This window comes from Opisthocomus hoazin, chromosome 16, assembly GCF_030867145.1.
Source record: "Opisthocomus hoazin isolate bOpiHoa1 chromosome 16, bOpiHoa1.hap1, whole genome shotgun sequence".
NCBI classification, from domain to species: domain Eukaryota; kingdom Metazoa; phylum Chordata; class Aves; order Opisthocomiformes; family Opisthocomidae; genus Opisthocomus; species Opisthocomus hoazin.
This window is the reverse complement of record NC_134429.1, coordinates 11,807,748-11,824,566: the sequence shown is the minus strand read 5'-3', so window position 1 is coordinate 11,824,566 and position 16,819 is coordinate 11,807,748. Positions and strand designations below refer to the sequence as shown.

Sequence of the window (16,819 nt, the reverse complement as noted above, 5' to 3'; positions counted from 1 at the left end):
GGTTATGGTGCTGTTCCCAGAGTGATGACCTTAGAAATGGAAATTAAAGCTTAAATATAAGGCATGCAACTGCTTGACTAGTAAAGCACAGTAAAATGATACTCTTTGAGACAATTCAAGAAGCCATGAAGGTCACTCTGCTAGGGTCTTGACACTGGTAAGTACTGAAATTTGGGGGGGGGGGGGCAACAAAACCCCACAAAACCCAAAATACCCCACTAATTCAGTTTACTGTGAGTTTTCCCCATTGCGAAATTGTGTCTTATGACACTCTTCTGTCACCTGCCAGAAATATAGTGTAAAAACAGAGAAAAGTGCTATTTTCTTTTTTTTTGAATGAGGAGCTGTTTAGAGAAAAACAATGTTACTTTAGATTGTCTGGAAAATCCCAAATACCCCTCGGTAGCTCTAAGATATGATTCTTGAACATGGCTCCGTTTCCATGTAGAAGATGTCCTGATCTTGTAGCAGGCTTAGGAGGGGTGTGAGCAACCCCTGCACTGAGAACCCACAAAGTATTGAACAAGTCTAATAACTTACATTTATTCTAATAGATGTTGAATTGTGCTAATGCTATGCTAAGCAAAACCTTCCTATGACTTCAATATATTACATACCTGGTCATTAGCTAACTGTAGACAATGCAGCCAATAACTATCTTAATCAGACCACAGGCAGATCATCTAAATGTATTTTATTGCTAGGGCACTGATAACTGGATGGTGTTCACAAAGAAATACCTTAGGGCAGGAGTATCTTGGCTACACAAGGAAATTACTGGAGGCTATCAGGGTTGCAAAGTCTTGCTAAATATCAATGGGATGTGAGTTAGTGGTACAGATACTTGCAAAAAATGTTTATCCAAGTTTTCTTTAAGTTACACTATTTTCCAGTAGACCTTTTGGAGTCTAGCCTAGCCCTTCCACAACTATGCAAGCCATAATTTTTTCCAATCTGTAGTTCTTCATTTTTGAATCCTGATGTCTGCGATCACCTGGCCGAGCAGCTCAAACTGCTCTTCTGTTAGATTCTATTCCTTATTTTTCTGTCAACATGTGATTATGTTTGTTACCTTACTTCAAACTTTTTTCTCCAGTCATTGACTTTTTCTTGACTTTCTATCTGAATCATGCAGTTCTACTTTGCTATTTCATCTTTCCCAGTCACCCTTCCAGCTGCAGTCTGGAGAAAGAATTGACACAGTGTATATTAAACTTCCCACCCTTCTTGCTGTCCCATTGCCCTGCCCCTGAACCTTCTGAGGATAACAACAGGAAAAAATTGCTTATAAATATAATCCTTTACTTCCATAGAGTGCTTAAAAAAGGAGGAGAAGACCCGTCAAGAATTAGAAAAAGCTAAAAGAAAACTTGATGGTGAAACAACAGACCTACAGGACCAAATAGCTGAGCTGCAAGCCCAGATTGAAGAACTGAAGATCCAGCTGGCCAAGAAAGAGGAAGAACTGCAGGCTGCTCTTGCTAGGTCAGATCATGATGGAGCTTTATGACTACAGAAGTGTGGTAGAAGCCTACTTTCCCAGACAGAATTTCAGCTGACTGCAAACTGATGAGTTAAAACTGGGAGTGTTCAAGCAGAAGCCAGTTCATGTTTGTACTACAGCATCTCTAGACACCTGTGTGTTTTGCGTAGACAGGGCAAAAAAGGAACTCAATCTTTCATCACCATCCTTGCTCTATAAAGCTCCAAAACCAATGTTTCATCAGGGCTTAATAGCACTTTGGCTCTGGAAGCTTTTTAGTCTCCCAGAGTTCAGCCTCAGGAGGGGGAAAAAACATGTAATCGTCGAGAGTGTTCTTAGTTCGTCCAAATACTGGATAATGTCTGTCCAACTCAATCAAAGATCTGTGTGGTAGTCTCGCAGCCGCATGTTATAAACTAAACACCACCTGAGTTTTCTGAGTAATGATCTATAACTTTGCAGGAAGAGACAGTCCTACAGACAAGGGTGCATTTTTGAGAGTGTTGAGGTCTACAAAACTGGAATACCTGAATGCAAACTGGAAAGCTTGATCATTCCAGTAGTGCATCTGTAGTACCTGGGGCACTGTGCTCATTAGGATCTTGAGAATAACAGTGCAGTAGTGGCTTTGTCTATGAAATTTTAGAAGGTGGATTTTGTTCAAATGGGAAAGATGAGTTATTTTTTGAGTACATAACTTATACTAGACTTATGAGAAGAGATCTGAAGCTATGAAATATCGTTAACTGTTGTGGTTCTGTTTAACAGAGGTGATGAAGAAGCAGTTCAGAAAAACAACGCACTGAAAGTGATAAGAGAGTTGCAGGCTCAAATTGCAGAACCGCAGGAGGATCTTGAATCTGAGAAGGCATCTCGCAACAAGGCGGAAAAGCAGAAGAGAGATTTAAGTGAAGAGCTGGAGGCTTTAAAAACTGAACTAGAAGATACCTTGGATACCACTGCAGCACAGCAAGAGCTGAGGTAGGATCATGTGTCTGTATAAGCAGGCACCATTAAAATTCACCTTGAATTTACAAAAGACTAAAATGTTGATTTTTGATAACTATTGATGCTTCCTCTAGGACAAAGCGAGAGCAGGAGGTGGCTGAACTGAAGAAAGCAATTGAAGAGGAAACCAAAAACCATGAAGCACAGATCCAGGAAATCAGGCAGAGCCATGCTACTGCCTTGGAAGAGCTCTCTGAACAACTGGAACAGGCCAAAAGGGTGAGCAGAAAATTAATTACAGAAATACATTTTTCAGCTTCAGGACTTTTAGAAGTAACATAAGTGGCGTGGTCACTTCCAGTGATATCTGCAGATCTAAATTGTCCTCTGTACATACTTAACTACTGCAGTTGAATCAAATATATCCTGCTGGTTTGAACATATAGCAACTTTTCAGATAGATGCCAAGACTATCTAAAAGTGTTTGTTAGACCTGGAAACAGTGCACCTAGAGATAAGTTGATGTAGTACTTTTGTGGGAATTCTCGAGCAGCCTATGTGCTTATTTGGTGAAAAGCAGTTCTCTGCCTAAGCGAACTGCGGAATGGTTCCAAATAAGGTAATTGTCATGTCGACACTCACAAATAACAAACTGTGAGTACGGGTAGCGTAAAAGTTCTTCCAGCCACTCTTCACTTTATGCTTGTACCGTGACCTCCAGTGCTAGATATCTGTGGAGTATCTTGCTGATTTGCAGAGTTCTATTGTGTCTCTGGTAACCCCTGCCAGAGCAGAGGAAGCGGCACACCTGGACAACGTGGTTCCTACTAGTGCAGCTTCAGTGTCTTTGTTCAGAAGTAGAATTAATCCAACACTGCCAAAAAAAAAAAAAAGTATCTCTAGCTTGTAAAAAAAAAAAAAAAAACCACTTCAGTGACTAAAACACCTCTGAGGCAGGAAGGACCTGATTATAGAACTGATGAGATGGATTAATTGTTTCTTATATTCAGATGCTGGCAGAAGAAAAGAACATTTCTGCCAGATATGCAGAGGAAAGAGATCGTGCTGAAGCAGAGGCAAGGGAGAAGGAAACCAAAGCACTGTCTCTGGCTCGGGCTTTGGAAGAAGCCCTGGAAGCTAAGGAAGAGTTTGAAAGACAGAACAAACAGTTGCTGGCAGATATGGAAGACTTAATGAGCTCGAAAGATGATGTGGGCAAAAATGTAAGTAACTTTCCACACCCTATTTTGTTATGAACTGCACAGGGAACAACACAGGAAAATTCCCTGGTTGGAGAAGTGTTTTTGACAGAAATATGGAACGTTTTGAGGCTGATTTGTAACCCAGAATTCTGGAGGAATTAATGCTCAGAGCAAGAGGGCGGTCTCTATTAAGATGAGGCCTGTTCAAAAGATGTGAAGACTTGGAGAGCAGCAGTTGCTGGCCAAATGCCTAATGGCACTTGTGCTGGATTTAAGAGCTTGTCTTACTACTACTACTTTTTCTCTGTGAATATTGCACAGCTCATCTCTCCATTCATCTGCACGGATGTTTGTTTGGTTCTCTAATCTGTATCTTAGAGATGCTGCTCTCCCTGTTCTGATTGTCCAGTTTGGCGCATCACAAAGTGTAGTGTACTGAGTTCATATAATGTCTACTTTTGCTGTAAACTGCTGATTTTGAGAGGGTCTGATTAATGTTTGTGGCTTAGGTCCATGAATTGGAGAAATAAAAAAGAACTTTAGAGCTACAGGTTGAAGAGATGAGGACTCAGCTTGAGGAACTGGAAGATGAACTGCAGGCCACAGAAGATGCTGAACTTCGTCTGGAGGTGAACATGCAAGCTATGAAAGCCCAGTTTGAGAGAGATCTGCAAGCCAGAGATGAACAGAATGAAGAGAAAAAGAGGATGCTGGTTAAACAAGTATGTATCTTACTGTGCTTCATAGTGGGAAGGGCGTGATGATCTTTTGACAAAGCTCTATGGCTTTGAGAACTTGCTACCAGGAAAATAAAACTCTGTGCTTAAAGATCCCATCCTATAGAAGTCCCAAGCACGGATCTTTACCCACAATACAATAGGTCTTGTTGTGGATTAGCCACTGTTCATGTTAGTCTGCCAGTGATGGTCCTCCAATTCAACTGTACCTTGCCTCAAAAGCACTCAACATGCAAGTAGATTTGGCTGTTGCTGCATGGGTGTCCTTCAAGCCCGTCCTGTTTGGTGTACAGCAGCAAATCCATGGATGCCGACATAGACTGAAAGACTGTAATTAAGTGAACAGTTTCTTAAATGAAAAACGTAGCAAAGATTCCAGATTTGCCAGACTTGAGTCTCTTCAGATCTGCTTTATGATACTACAATTCTAAAGAAATGCCTTTAAAATTTCATGCTTGTAGGAGAAGATAGATCTAAATTAACATTTCTAAAGCTTTAAGGAAAAAGCACCTAATATTTCAAGATTTATCACAAGAAAACAAAAACTTACTGAGAATCACCTGTATAGAGATCTCCTAGAAATAAATAAAAGCATTGACCTGGAAGGCTTTTGAAGTTCCCTGCAATGCTGAATTGCTATTGTCTTGCACTGGACAAGAGCTCCTGACCTGGCATGAGGAGGGAGGCTTGATTCAAAAGAAACATATTCCTTCATGTTGGTAACCTGTGGCACTTCTGGCTCACTTTTATTGTTGTATGAGTTCATCTTAGTTCTTGTTAGCTGCTTTCTTAGATACTTTGCTTCTCTGTTTTCTTTTGAAAAAAAGAAAAGTTGTTGGTGTATACATTCTAGTAGCACATCTGTTTCAAAGAGAATTATTTCTTTTTTTTTTTTCTTGAGAATGTGTGGTGATTCTATGTCATATTTTCCTCTTAGTGGTTCGAACAGAATTAGCAACATCTGCCCCCAAGTCATACCTAAATGTAGACAGATGTACTGGGCCAGAAGCTGATCATGAAGTAGCTGAACAGATGAAATGGAAATGCTTCAGACGCTGAGCTCTTTTCTTTATTTTCCTTTTGTCAGTTCAGAGATCTCTGCTTCCAGTTTGTGGATTTTTTTGCCGTCTGCAGTGTCTTCCCATGTAGCTTGAGTTCTGTAGGCTCTTCGAATCGAGTAATGCTAATTCTGATCTGCAAAGGCCTTTTGGATTCATCAGCCATTTTGTTAGGATTTTGTGTTTGCTCTGTTCCTGGAGCTTGAGCCTGTTAAATCCCTTGATTTCACAGGTGCAAGAGCTGGAGGCAGAACTGGAAGATGAGCGCAAACAGAGGGCTCTTGTTGTGGCAGCCAAGAAGAAAATGGAGATGGATATGAAAGACCTGGAAGGTCAGATAGAAGCTGCAAACAAGGCTCGAGATGAAGCAATCAAACAGCTACTTAAGCTCCAGGTAGGCACAGCAAATCAGCTGAGCTGCTTTCCCTCCTGCTGACAGTCTGTCAAGGGTGCTGCTTTTCGTTGCATGCATTTGTAGTGTGAAGGCAAGAAGGAGTATCAGACTCAGCTATGCTGGCACACGTCACAGTATCTGGCCTGAACTTATCAGCCGCTCAAAACTCCTCTCATCCTTTTGTTGCTAAGGAGTTAAGATTGTCCCCCACGTACTTCTATTCAATAGTCATCATTTTCAATGCTTTGCATAAGGATTTACTGAGGATTGCTTTTGAGGCTGAATCTTTAAAATTTATGGTTGTTTGTATCTTTGAATTTACTGATTTCAGCTCAGCTCTTGCTGATTGCTAATTCCTCTAGTTGAGAAAGCCAAAAATGCTCCAGAGAAATAGGAGGAGTAAATTTTAGTTGCTTTGAAAAAGCTCCAAGAGGCCTATTCTTTTTAGATTGGCAAGAAGAATCCAGTACTTGTGTCAAGGATTTATTTCCCATTCCCAGAGAAATACTCCGTCTTTAGTAGAGGTCAGTTTTCCCAAGGCTTTTAGTGCCATGGCCCAAAGCTGCAGGAGTATGAGGCCGTGGCAAGACCATGTAAAGCATAGAGCAAACTGCATTGCCTTTCTGCCCTGTCCACTCTATTCCTTGGCAATCCTACTTCAACTGAATGAGAGCAATTTTGGAACTTGGTCCAGGTGCTGGATGAGAAGGGAATGGAGATTAAAGCAAGAAATTCTGGTACCTAGCAGTAGCGGCTTCTCTATTCCCAGAGGCTGAGTCAGTTACAGAGTTCATACCTGATCTCTGTACACTTTCATGCAAGCACCTGAAATAAGTGGTCTCATGACTGGTGGTATTGCGAAGATGCAGGTACAACTTAAATGCAGTTTCTCCAGCTTTATTCTTTTAGCATCTGAAGTCAAACTTGTGTGAATTAAGATATCAGTCTGTGTTAAGTGTCTCACGGGAAGGATAAGTATGTGCTTCTACATTATATGTGCAAAATGGTGAATTGTGGTACTTCTACACTGAGAAGTTTCTTACCTTGAGTACTTGTAATAGGTTTTATCAGTCAATTTAAGTAAATAGGTTTGTTTTTTTTCCAAGACAATTGCAAGAGCATTACCTATCTACTACAAAGGTATCTCTACTACCTCTACTAGAGGTTTTTTCCTACAAGAAATATACTAATAAATGAAGTGAAGTCTTCTAATGGGATATTTCTGATGAGGAGTGAGTGATGGAAAGATGAGAAAATGAAGGGTTTAGACTGAAAGAGGGTAGATTTAAATTGGATATAAGAAAGAAATTCTTCACTCTGAGGATGATGAGGCACTGGCCCAGGTTGCCCAGAGAAGCTGTGGCTGCCCCCTCCCTGGCAGTGTTCAAGGCCAGGTTGGATGGGGCTTTGAGCAGCCTGGAAGGTGTCTCTGCCCGTGGCAGAGGGATAGAACTCTGATCTTTAAAGGTCCTGTCCAACCCAAACCATTCTATAATTCTATGAAAATAAGAACTGAAAATAAATATATTTAAGTGGAATGAAGCCACTTTAGGAGGAAGGTCTTGCCTCCTAAGGGCAAAAAAGCTTCAGAGCTACTAATAAATCTTGTGGTTGTCCTGCTGTATCATGGCTTATTCTTTCCTCTGCTCTCCAAGTGCAGGCTCAAATGAAAGACTACCAGCTGGAGCTAGAAGAAGCCCGTGCATCCAGAGATGAGACCTTTGCACAGTCCAAAGAAAGTGAAAAGAAGCTCAAAGGTCCTGAAGCAGAAATACTCCAGCTCCAAGAGGTGAGATTGATATCCAAGAAATCTGTTTTTCTTTCTAGAGAAGAGGGGAAGGTCAGAGTGTGTTTTTTTTTTTTTAAAAAAAAAAAAGTAAAAAGCCATCCAGTGAGTTGAACAGAAAAGTGGGAGCCTGGAGATGTTTCTCTTCCTCACTGCCCCAGGTCATTAGTGAGCTTCTTATAGCTTTGTAGGAATCCTTCTAGTAGTCTGGACTTCCTTTCCCTGCCTGGGTAGCAGGGAAGCCTTACTACTGCTTAAACAGATTTCAAGCCTCACTAAAATTTGCAAGGTGGTTTGAGAGTCTCTGGAAGCTGTGGTGCACAGTGTCAGTACTAAAACTGGTCACTGGAAGTATATAAAAACCTAACAATCTCTCCAGTACCTCAGTGGACCATTTAAATCTGTGGAGGTTTATCTCTCTGCTATCTGAGGTCCTCATCCCTTTCTTTTACGGGCATCTGTTCCCTCATTGTTGGCAATTCATGTAAGAGCCCCAAGTCGTGCTACATATCGCTGTCACTTATCTCCGATTATCTCCGTTGTCTGCCACAAGGTTAAACGTTTGAGGTTTGAAGGCAACAGAATTGCCTTGTGTGAGAGACGGCCTCTTTTTGCCCTGTTAACTGCAAAGGTTGAAGCAATCACTCAGCTTACACTGCACTTAATGTTTGAGACTTTTATCTCCAACTTACTAGAGCTTCTCCATGTCATTCTTTCACAGACTTCAAACTTGTCAGTCTTGCACTTGCAGTGCATTAGATTGTGTCCTTCTTGGTGAATGTCTGGGTGTTTCTACCACTCAATACCATTTCACAATACAAGATTCAGCACTGTTATAGTTTTGTGCTAAAAATTCATTTTCTATACTTTGCTTTCAGTCATGCTACGTACTCTGTAGGAACCTAAAAAATTTGCTTAATTTAGTGCCCACGTTATACTTAATGAATTAGAGCATGTGACAGAACGGTTTTCTCCTCCTGCTTAGGGCTTGAATGTTACTGGCCTTTTCAGGGGACGGGGAGAAGTAAATTCATAGTAGTCATGTGGCAGTTACGGGAGGGAAAGATCAAGGTGATGCGTCCTGCTAGCTTTTACAGCTGTTGGTTCTGTTTATCCATTAAAAGACCTCGGCGATATCACACTTCACAGCATCTCCCAGAAGTTATTAGAAGGCATAATTGTTTGCAGAAGTTTTGGGATTCCTAATGCTGTAATGAATATTTCCTAAACCTTCACAGGAGTTTGCTGCGTCTGAAAGAGCTCGTCGTCATGCTGAGCAAGAAAGGGATGAGTTGGCTGATGAGACTGCAAACAGCGCTTCGGGAAAGTGAGTCATCAAATGTATTAATTGTGCATCTGAAGAACTTCAGGCACCAGCAGCTGCAGTTCTTGGTAGCCTGCTTGCAATTTCTGTATTGACCTGTTGTCCCGATAAAAATTCCTTCTTGTTACGAAGAGAATTGCTTACACAGTAGCTTCTCGTTACAGTTTGGAACGTCTAAAGTATCAAAAGCAAAATAGCCAGTTGCTTTGTATCAGATCTGAGCGTGTCTTGACCCAAATACTTCTTTTCTAGGTCAGCGCTGCTGGATGAGAAGAGCCGGCTGGAAGCTCGGATTGCACAATTGGAGGAAGAGCTCGAGGAAGAGCAGAGCAACATGGAGCTTCTCAATGAGCGGTTCCGAAAGACCACGTTGCAGGTGAGTCCGTTGGTGGCAATGCTGTAGGGGCAATCTATGTTTCAGTGTGCAGATAAGTGGAGGATCTGAATAGCACCAAATGATCTTCTATCCTTCTCCTCTGAAAGGTTGACACGCTGAATTCTGAGCTAGCTGGGGAGCGGAGTGCTGCCCAGAAGAGTGAAAATGCACGGCAGCAGCTAGAAAGGCAGAACAAAGAGCTGAAAGCCAAGTTGCAGGAACTGGAGGGATCTGTGAAGTCGAAGTTCAAGGCAGCAATTTCTACTCTAGAAGCCAAGATTGTGCAGCTAGAAGAACAGCTTGAGCAGGAAGCCAAGTAAGGAGAAAAAGAAAAAAAAAATCTGTTTGCTTGTGTTTGCCATGTCTGAAACCTCTGTGCCTTAGGTTTTTGTAGGGCTGAGATATGAGCTTCCGGCAAAGGCATTTGGGTTTCTGATCAGGAAACCTACTGTTTGGGGGACACATTTTGACAAGAGAGCTGCAAAGTAACTGGGGTTGAAATTTTCAGAAACTGTTTGCTCCGTAACTAAAGCTGCTGAATTAACTCTGGACATTAACCAGGTGAATATGTTGACTGGTAGTCCCAGGATGCACAAGGTGATGCAGAAGTTTCTTGAGACAAGATGAAACATCGCCTTGAGACACCTGGTCTCTTTGGTTAGAGGAAGCCAGTTGAAGAGCTTAGGTGTGACAGATTTAGTTGGTTGAGATGAATCCTGTACTCTGCAGAAGTCTTTCTGCCGTGAGCTCTTCCTGTCTATCCTTGTCATCTTGGTCCTCCAAATACATGTATTTGTTTTAAGCTAGTTCCTCCCAGAATCTGAAGGTCTTATAACAATCTTTGTTCTTTTTGTGCTTTTGGCTCTATGGGAGGAACATGTTACTGGTTAGCAATAACTCTGTAAGAAGCACCTTTATATCCCTCTTTTGAGCCTGCATACCATACTGGTATTGCTCCAGTGCTAAGGCTTCATGTTTTCAAAGCTGCATCCCAGCCAACCACCAGCACGCTAAAACTGTTGCTGCTGTTGATGGTGGCAGGCGTGTTAGGAGAACTCAAGTATCAGTTACACCATGAGGCGAGAGCCTTTCAGAAGGAACAGATTTTGTCTTCCTGGCCTTCAAGTACTGGGACAAATGACGGCTTTTGATTATTCTAGGGAAAGAGCAGCTGCTAACAAACTGGTCCGTCGTACGGAGAAGAAATTGAAGGAAGTCTTCATGCAGGTGGAGGATGAGCGTCGACACGCAGACCAGTATAAGGAGCAGGTAGGTGGAAGGGCTTAGCTTTTGAGGCCTATTTCTCAGAAAAGGTAAATAAAACCATACTTTAAGTAGAAAGGGCTTGCTAAGAAGCATGTTAATGAAAAGATGTTGGGGAATCTATCTTGATGACTAAACCACTAGAGTAGTTCCCAGTGGTCAAAACCTCCCCATGATAGCTCTGATGTGATGGTCCGTTACGCATCCTGGTCTCCCAGACTCAGGAGCTCTGCAGTGTTTCCGGGAGCCCGGGCTGGAGTCTGCGGTGAGGCTGTGTTGGCTCATCTCCAGCTGGAGTGCTGGGTGGACAGGACGTTGGCTAACTCCTGGTCATGGCGTTGCAGCTGTCTAGTTTGATCCTGAGTCCCTGGGTTTATATTTCAGATGGAAAAGGCAAATGCCAGAATGAAGCAGCTCAAACGCCAGCTGGAGGAGGCTGAAGAGGAAGCCACACGTGCAAATGCTTCCCGACATAAACTTCAGCGTGAGCTGGACGATGCCACAGAGGCTAACGAGGGCCTGAGCCGGGAGGTCAGCACCTTGAAGAACAGGCTAAGGTAGGTGGTGCCAGTGGCGGTGGGCAGGGTTTGTCTGAGCCCTCATGTGCCCACAGACTCTCCGCAGTGCATCCTTGGGGAGTATCCAGCTGTGGCGCTGCTGGTGTTAGGGATGTTCAGCTCAGGAAGTGTGGGCTGGATGAGTGCTCTGTGCGGTGGATTGAGAACTGGCTGAATGGCAGAGCTCAGAGGGCTGTCATCAGCAGCGCCGAGTCTGGTTGGAGGCTGGTAACTAGTGGTGTCCCCCAGGGGTCAGTACTGGGCCCAGTCTTGTTTAACTTCATCAGTGACCTGGATGAAGAGACGGAGTGTACCCTCAGCAAGTTTGCTGATGACACCAACCTGGGAGGAGTGGTAGATACACCAGCAGGCTGTGCTGCCATTCAGCTAGACCTGGACAGGCTGGAGAGTTGGGCAGAGAGGAACCTGATGAGGTTCAACAAGGGCAAGTGCAGGGTCCTGCACCTGGGGAGGAACAACCCCAGGCACCAGTACAGGCTGGGGCGGACCTGCTGGAGAGCAGCTCTGCAGAGAGGGACCTGGGTGTTCTGGCGGACGACAGCTTGACCATGAGCCAGCAGCGTGCCCTGGCTGCCAAGAAGGCCAATGGGATCCTGGGGTGCATTAGGAGGAGTGTGTGCAGCAGGTCGAGGGAGGTTCTCCTTCCCCTCTACACTGCCCTAGTGAGGCCCCATCTGGAGTGCTGTGTCCGGTGCTGGGCTCCCCAGTTCAAGAAAGATGAGGAGCTACTGGAGAGAGTCCAGCGGAGGGCTATGAGGATGGTGAGGGGACTGGAGCATCTCTCCTACGAGGAGAGGCTGAGGGAGCTGGGCTTGTTCAGCCTGAAGAAGAGAAGACTGAGAGGGGACCTTAGAAATGCTTATAAATATCTGCAGGGTGGGTGTCAGGAGGACGGGGCCAGACTCTTTCCAGTGGTGCCCAACGACAGGACAAGGGGCAATGGGCACAAACCGAAGCTGAGGAAGTTCCAGCTGAACACGAGGAAGAACTTCTTCCCTCTGAGGGTGACGGAGCCCTGGCCCAGGCTGCCCAGGAAGGCTGTGGAGTCTCCTTCTCTGGAGATATTCCAGACCCGCCTGGACGCGGTGCTGTGCAGCCTGCTGTGGGTGACACTGCTTGGGCAGGGGGTTGGGCTGGGTGACCCACAGAGGTCCCTTCCAACCCTCACCATTCTGTGATTCTGTGATATTTCCAGTGGCTGGTACCAATCCCTTTTTTTCCCATACCCACTCCAGTGGGAATGTCTCAGCATTTTCCTTGAGAGCAGCTCTTGGAGATCAAGGTCTCTACCGAGTACAGATGGGAGACAGCAGTGGTGAGGTTGCTGCAGAACAAAACCATCTCGGGGGTAGAGAGAGGCTTATAGGAGCGGCAGGAGGGGTGCAGCGCAGCGCTGCACAAACGAGTAGTTGGTATTATTTTAGAGACCCTGCTCTGTTTAGGACTTGGTCTGGGCTCGGTGCTTGTACAGAGGCAATATTTTAGGTTGCTTGGGACTTGCAAAATTAAGATGATGTTACGCGCTAAGCAGGAATACCAGAATACTGGAATGTTTGCGCACAGCCTGTCTTCTCCTTGGTCAGAGAAGGGGTTTCAAGACCCTGTGTGTGAAATTTGCCCCGTGGCTGGGGGCAAACTGTTCCCCCATGGTTCAGTGCGGAGGTCTTCCCAGAGCAGCCACCAGCATGGGGCCGTGGGCTGTGGGCGAGCCACGACCCTTCATGGATTGTCTGGTTGCTGTTCGCAGGAGGGGGGTCCCCATCACCTTCTCCTCGAGCCGATCCGGGAGACGCCAGCTGCACATCGAAGGGGCCTCGCTGGAGCTCTCGGACTACGACGCGGAGAGCAAAGGCAGTGATGTGAACGAAGCGCAGCCGGCGCCCGCCGAGTAGAGCCCCGTCTGTACCCTGCTTCAGATATAGTTACAACTGCTTTTTTCCTGTAGTAAATAAAATGGAATTGTCTCTGTTCAGTGCATCTATTTTCCAGATACTCATTGTATAGCCATTTTATAAAGCATCATGTGAAGGATGGAACTTTTTTTTTTATCAACACGGAAACTTCATTCCCAGAGGGTAGGTGGTTGGGGCAGACCCGTCGTCATGACTATGCATGCTTTGTTGTACAGACAGCATCCTTCCGTTTCTCCTGTGCTCAGGCGGCCTGTGGCTGTATCGAGTCTGGTGGATCATTGAAGACCAAACTGCACCTGTATTTTTTTTTTCTTTTCTCCTAATTGTTGTGATCAGCACACAATCAGCGAGTGAACTGTGAAAAGGCCTTGGGAAGTGTTAGAGGGAGATGTAGGGATGAACGAGTAGCGTCCATTTTTAACCTGCAATACCCTTTTGAAGTGTTCTCAGCACCTGCTTCATCAGTTAGCGTTCCTGCAGTACAGGCACACTGAAACAGCGTCGCCGTTCCTCATCTGTACAGTACTTCTGCGTTTGTAGAGACCCGCTATCACCACGCGCGACAGATCTGTGTATATATTAAGGCTACTATAATGTGAACACCAGTGGAAAATAAACAGACAACGCAGGCGAAATTAATTTATTAATTTAGGGCCGAGTGAGTTAGCCTTCAAGCCGCAGAGCCGAGCGGCTGCACGGTGCATGGAGGCCGAGGCGGTGCGGCGGCTCCGGCGGGAGCGGCTCCGGGGCCGCGCGGGGCGGGTGCGGAGCCGGCGGTGACAGGAGTTCAGCGACGGATGTTGCCTGCCTAGGAGTTGACATGCCAGTGAATGTGAATCCTTTTTGTTGTTTTTGTGTTTTGTGTTTTTTTTTATTTTGAACAGTATTACAGCGAGTAGTTAGCATTCTTTTTGTTTAAATAGCTAAAAAACTGACATTACAGAAAGTGCCTTAGACACTACAGTACTAAGACAATGTTACATATATAATTTGCCTATATAACAATGATTTAATGTATTAATTTTGACTGTGCTTCATATCACGTACCTCTCTAGTCCAAGTGGTATTATTGATATTAGTGACAATGAATCAGTGTTAACTAGGAACCTTCCTCTGCCACATACTCAAAAACCATGGATTTCCTTTTTTGGTTAAAAGCTTTAACATCTGTCACAAAGGTTTTGTTGTGTGTGTTTGGATACTTTTAATCAAACTGGCTGTTGACCACCAGGCATCTGACTGCAAATATCTTGTTTTCTTGTATACCCATATTTCTAGACAATGATTTTTGTAAGACAATAAATTTATTCATTATAGATGTGGCCGCCTGCTCTGTTTACTTACAGGAAGATCTATCTCCTGAGTCTGGCGTAGACCTTAATAAACAAGAATATGACTGGAAGCTGCATTTACCCTTCTTCCTCTTTTGTTTGCTCAGGGTTTTTTTTCTCTTTTGACCTAAACACAGTGTAAATGGCCTGGTCAGGGCTGAGCCTTTGTGTTGCCATTAGAGTCCAAAGTCGCCTCCTGCTGACCTGCAGGGCTGGGACCCAGGCAGAGGCCCCATGGCTGCCTTCAGGGGGGTCTGGGCTTTCTGCTGGGCGGTGGAATCTCCTGTTTCAGAGGTCCCAGTGTGCAGTACCTGCTCCCCTGGCCCAAGGCAGTGATGGCGTTGGGTAAGGCCAAGGCTGGCACTGGTGCCCTGGGGCTGGTCCCTGCACAGAGAAGGTGGACCAGCGTGGGGAGCTGATAGGAGCAGGGAGATGGTGGGCTTAAAACTGGAGTGAGAGGAGAGGGGTGGGGGAGAGCAGGAAGCCCCTGCCTGGGCTCTACAGTCCAGGGCTGCTGTCAGTGGTCCCTCTGGTCCCAGCAAGCCTGGGCTGAGGGAGCCTCCAGCACCGAAGGGCTACTGGGGACCAGAGCTGATCCCAGGCACCAACTCCTGGAACCACCGACTCTGCACCTCCAAGCACCGAGTTAAAACGCATGCAGCTTATCATTGCAAATGAATTCATTTACCCATGACCAAGGTGGGGAATACGACCTTTTCACGCCTAGTGGAGAAAAATTGAAACAGTTTATGCACACGATAAAGACATTCTTGTCCATAACCCTGGACGCAAGGAATGGGGCAAAGCAAAGGTGTTCAGCTGAACCTCACCAGACCTCTCCCCTTCCACCTCTGCCCAGGCAGACGAGGGGTCCTATTTCAGCGACAACCAGCACTCCCACCATACTCCACGGCCGCAAGCGCGTGACCCAGATAAAAGCCTGGAGCATTGCAAAGCACGTTACAGGACATGGGATTACTCACCTGCATCCGAGGTACCCACACGTCCCTCTTTTCCAGGAAAACTTTTTCATAAGGCGGACTAGGGAACGGGAAGACCGCCCTGCTTTCACTGCCTGATGTATTACGATCAGGGTTGGGGTAACTGTGTGCACTGTGTAAATATCCCTACGTGCTTCACGGGACTGCTACAAGTGTGCAAGCAGAGGTGCTTCTCACATTCAAACCTGAGCTTGTTTGAATAAAACAAAGCCCAGCAGATTGACCAAAATAACCTAAGCATAAACACCATCTACAAGGACTTTGATAAGAGTGCAGGCAGGGGAGCGGGGGAGCAGTGAACACGGAGTTCATGCCTCAAGCAACAAACACTACATGCTGGCTCACATGCTGCCTCAGCTCTGTTGTTCAAGTGCCAAGGCTCTGCAGAGCCCATCAAAGTCAGAGCCATTTTGTTCCCCAACTGGATCGAAGTTAATAACCAATTAAGAAATATTACAACACCAAAAAAAACAAGTATCTATTCGAGAACATCCTCAAGTGCTGTTCTGCCATGCCCGGGCATCCGAACAGTAACAGCACATTCCTGAAGGAACAAGTCTGCAGGAATCTAATCTCACAGCAGACACTGAGTTTTGAAAAAGTAGGCAAGTCCTGACTCTTCCAATTCCCCAGCAAAGCCTCGCTACGGGCCCAGCTGTCCTCCAGGCCTCTGCTAAAGTGACGCTCCCCTATGTCAGCTCCTGCCCATCGCTGTCTTCGGCTGCCTGCTCAGCTCCGCTCAGCAAGCAAAGAGCAGATGTTTGACAGGAGATGGAGACTGGCCAAACACTTTAACCAACAAAATGGCAGAGGAAGGAAAGTAAGTGGAAATATAATGCTGCAGCTGAGTTACCTCTGTTCCATTCCCACCACCCAACAACCGGCTACTCTTTAGGCGGCGGCTGCAGATGGGATGGCATCTACAATCACATGTGGCTGTTTCAGGCTCCAGCAACAATGAGGGGCAGGGAGGAGAGTACAGGGGCTGGGGAGAGAGGAGGAGAGGGGATAAGCAAGGCATGCCTTGCCTCAGCCCCTCGTGCCCAGCCACCGCCGCATGCTCCAGGTCCGACTCCTGCCAGCGCGGCTGGAGCTGGGTGGCTGCTGCAGCGTGCGGGCGTGATGGGGCTGACCACATTGCGGTTCAGAGCTCGGTTCAGCTTACACGTGCAAAGTTGTACAGGTTTTACATGGCAGCCACGGAGACGCGTGCCCAGCACAGACACTGCGATCAGCCCCAGCACTCAGAGACCTCCACAGGGGCAGCAAGATTGAGCAGGAGCCGATGCGGGGAAGAGGCACGGGCCATCCGCTGTCAACAGCATGTGGGCGCGCAGAGGAGGAGGACAGGACAGCAGGGATCTCTAACAACCTGCCGACAAGGACGTCAGTCATTTCCACCCCCTTTTCTAGCCCACTAACATC

At 45.8% G+C, this 16,819-nt stretch overlaps 1 pseudogene; it reads left to right on the top strand.

Moving 5' to 3' along the window:
• Positions 1–13,159, top strand: part of LOC142363397 (myosin heavy chain, embryonic smooth muscle isoform-like) — a 28,726-nt pseudogene extending 15,567 nt beyond the window's left edge.
• The last annotated feature ends 3,660 nt before the right edge of the window (positions 13,160–16,819 follow it).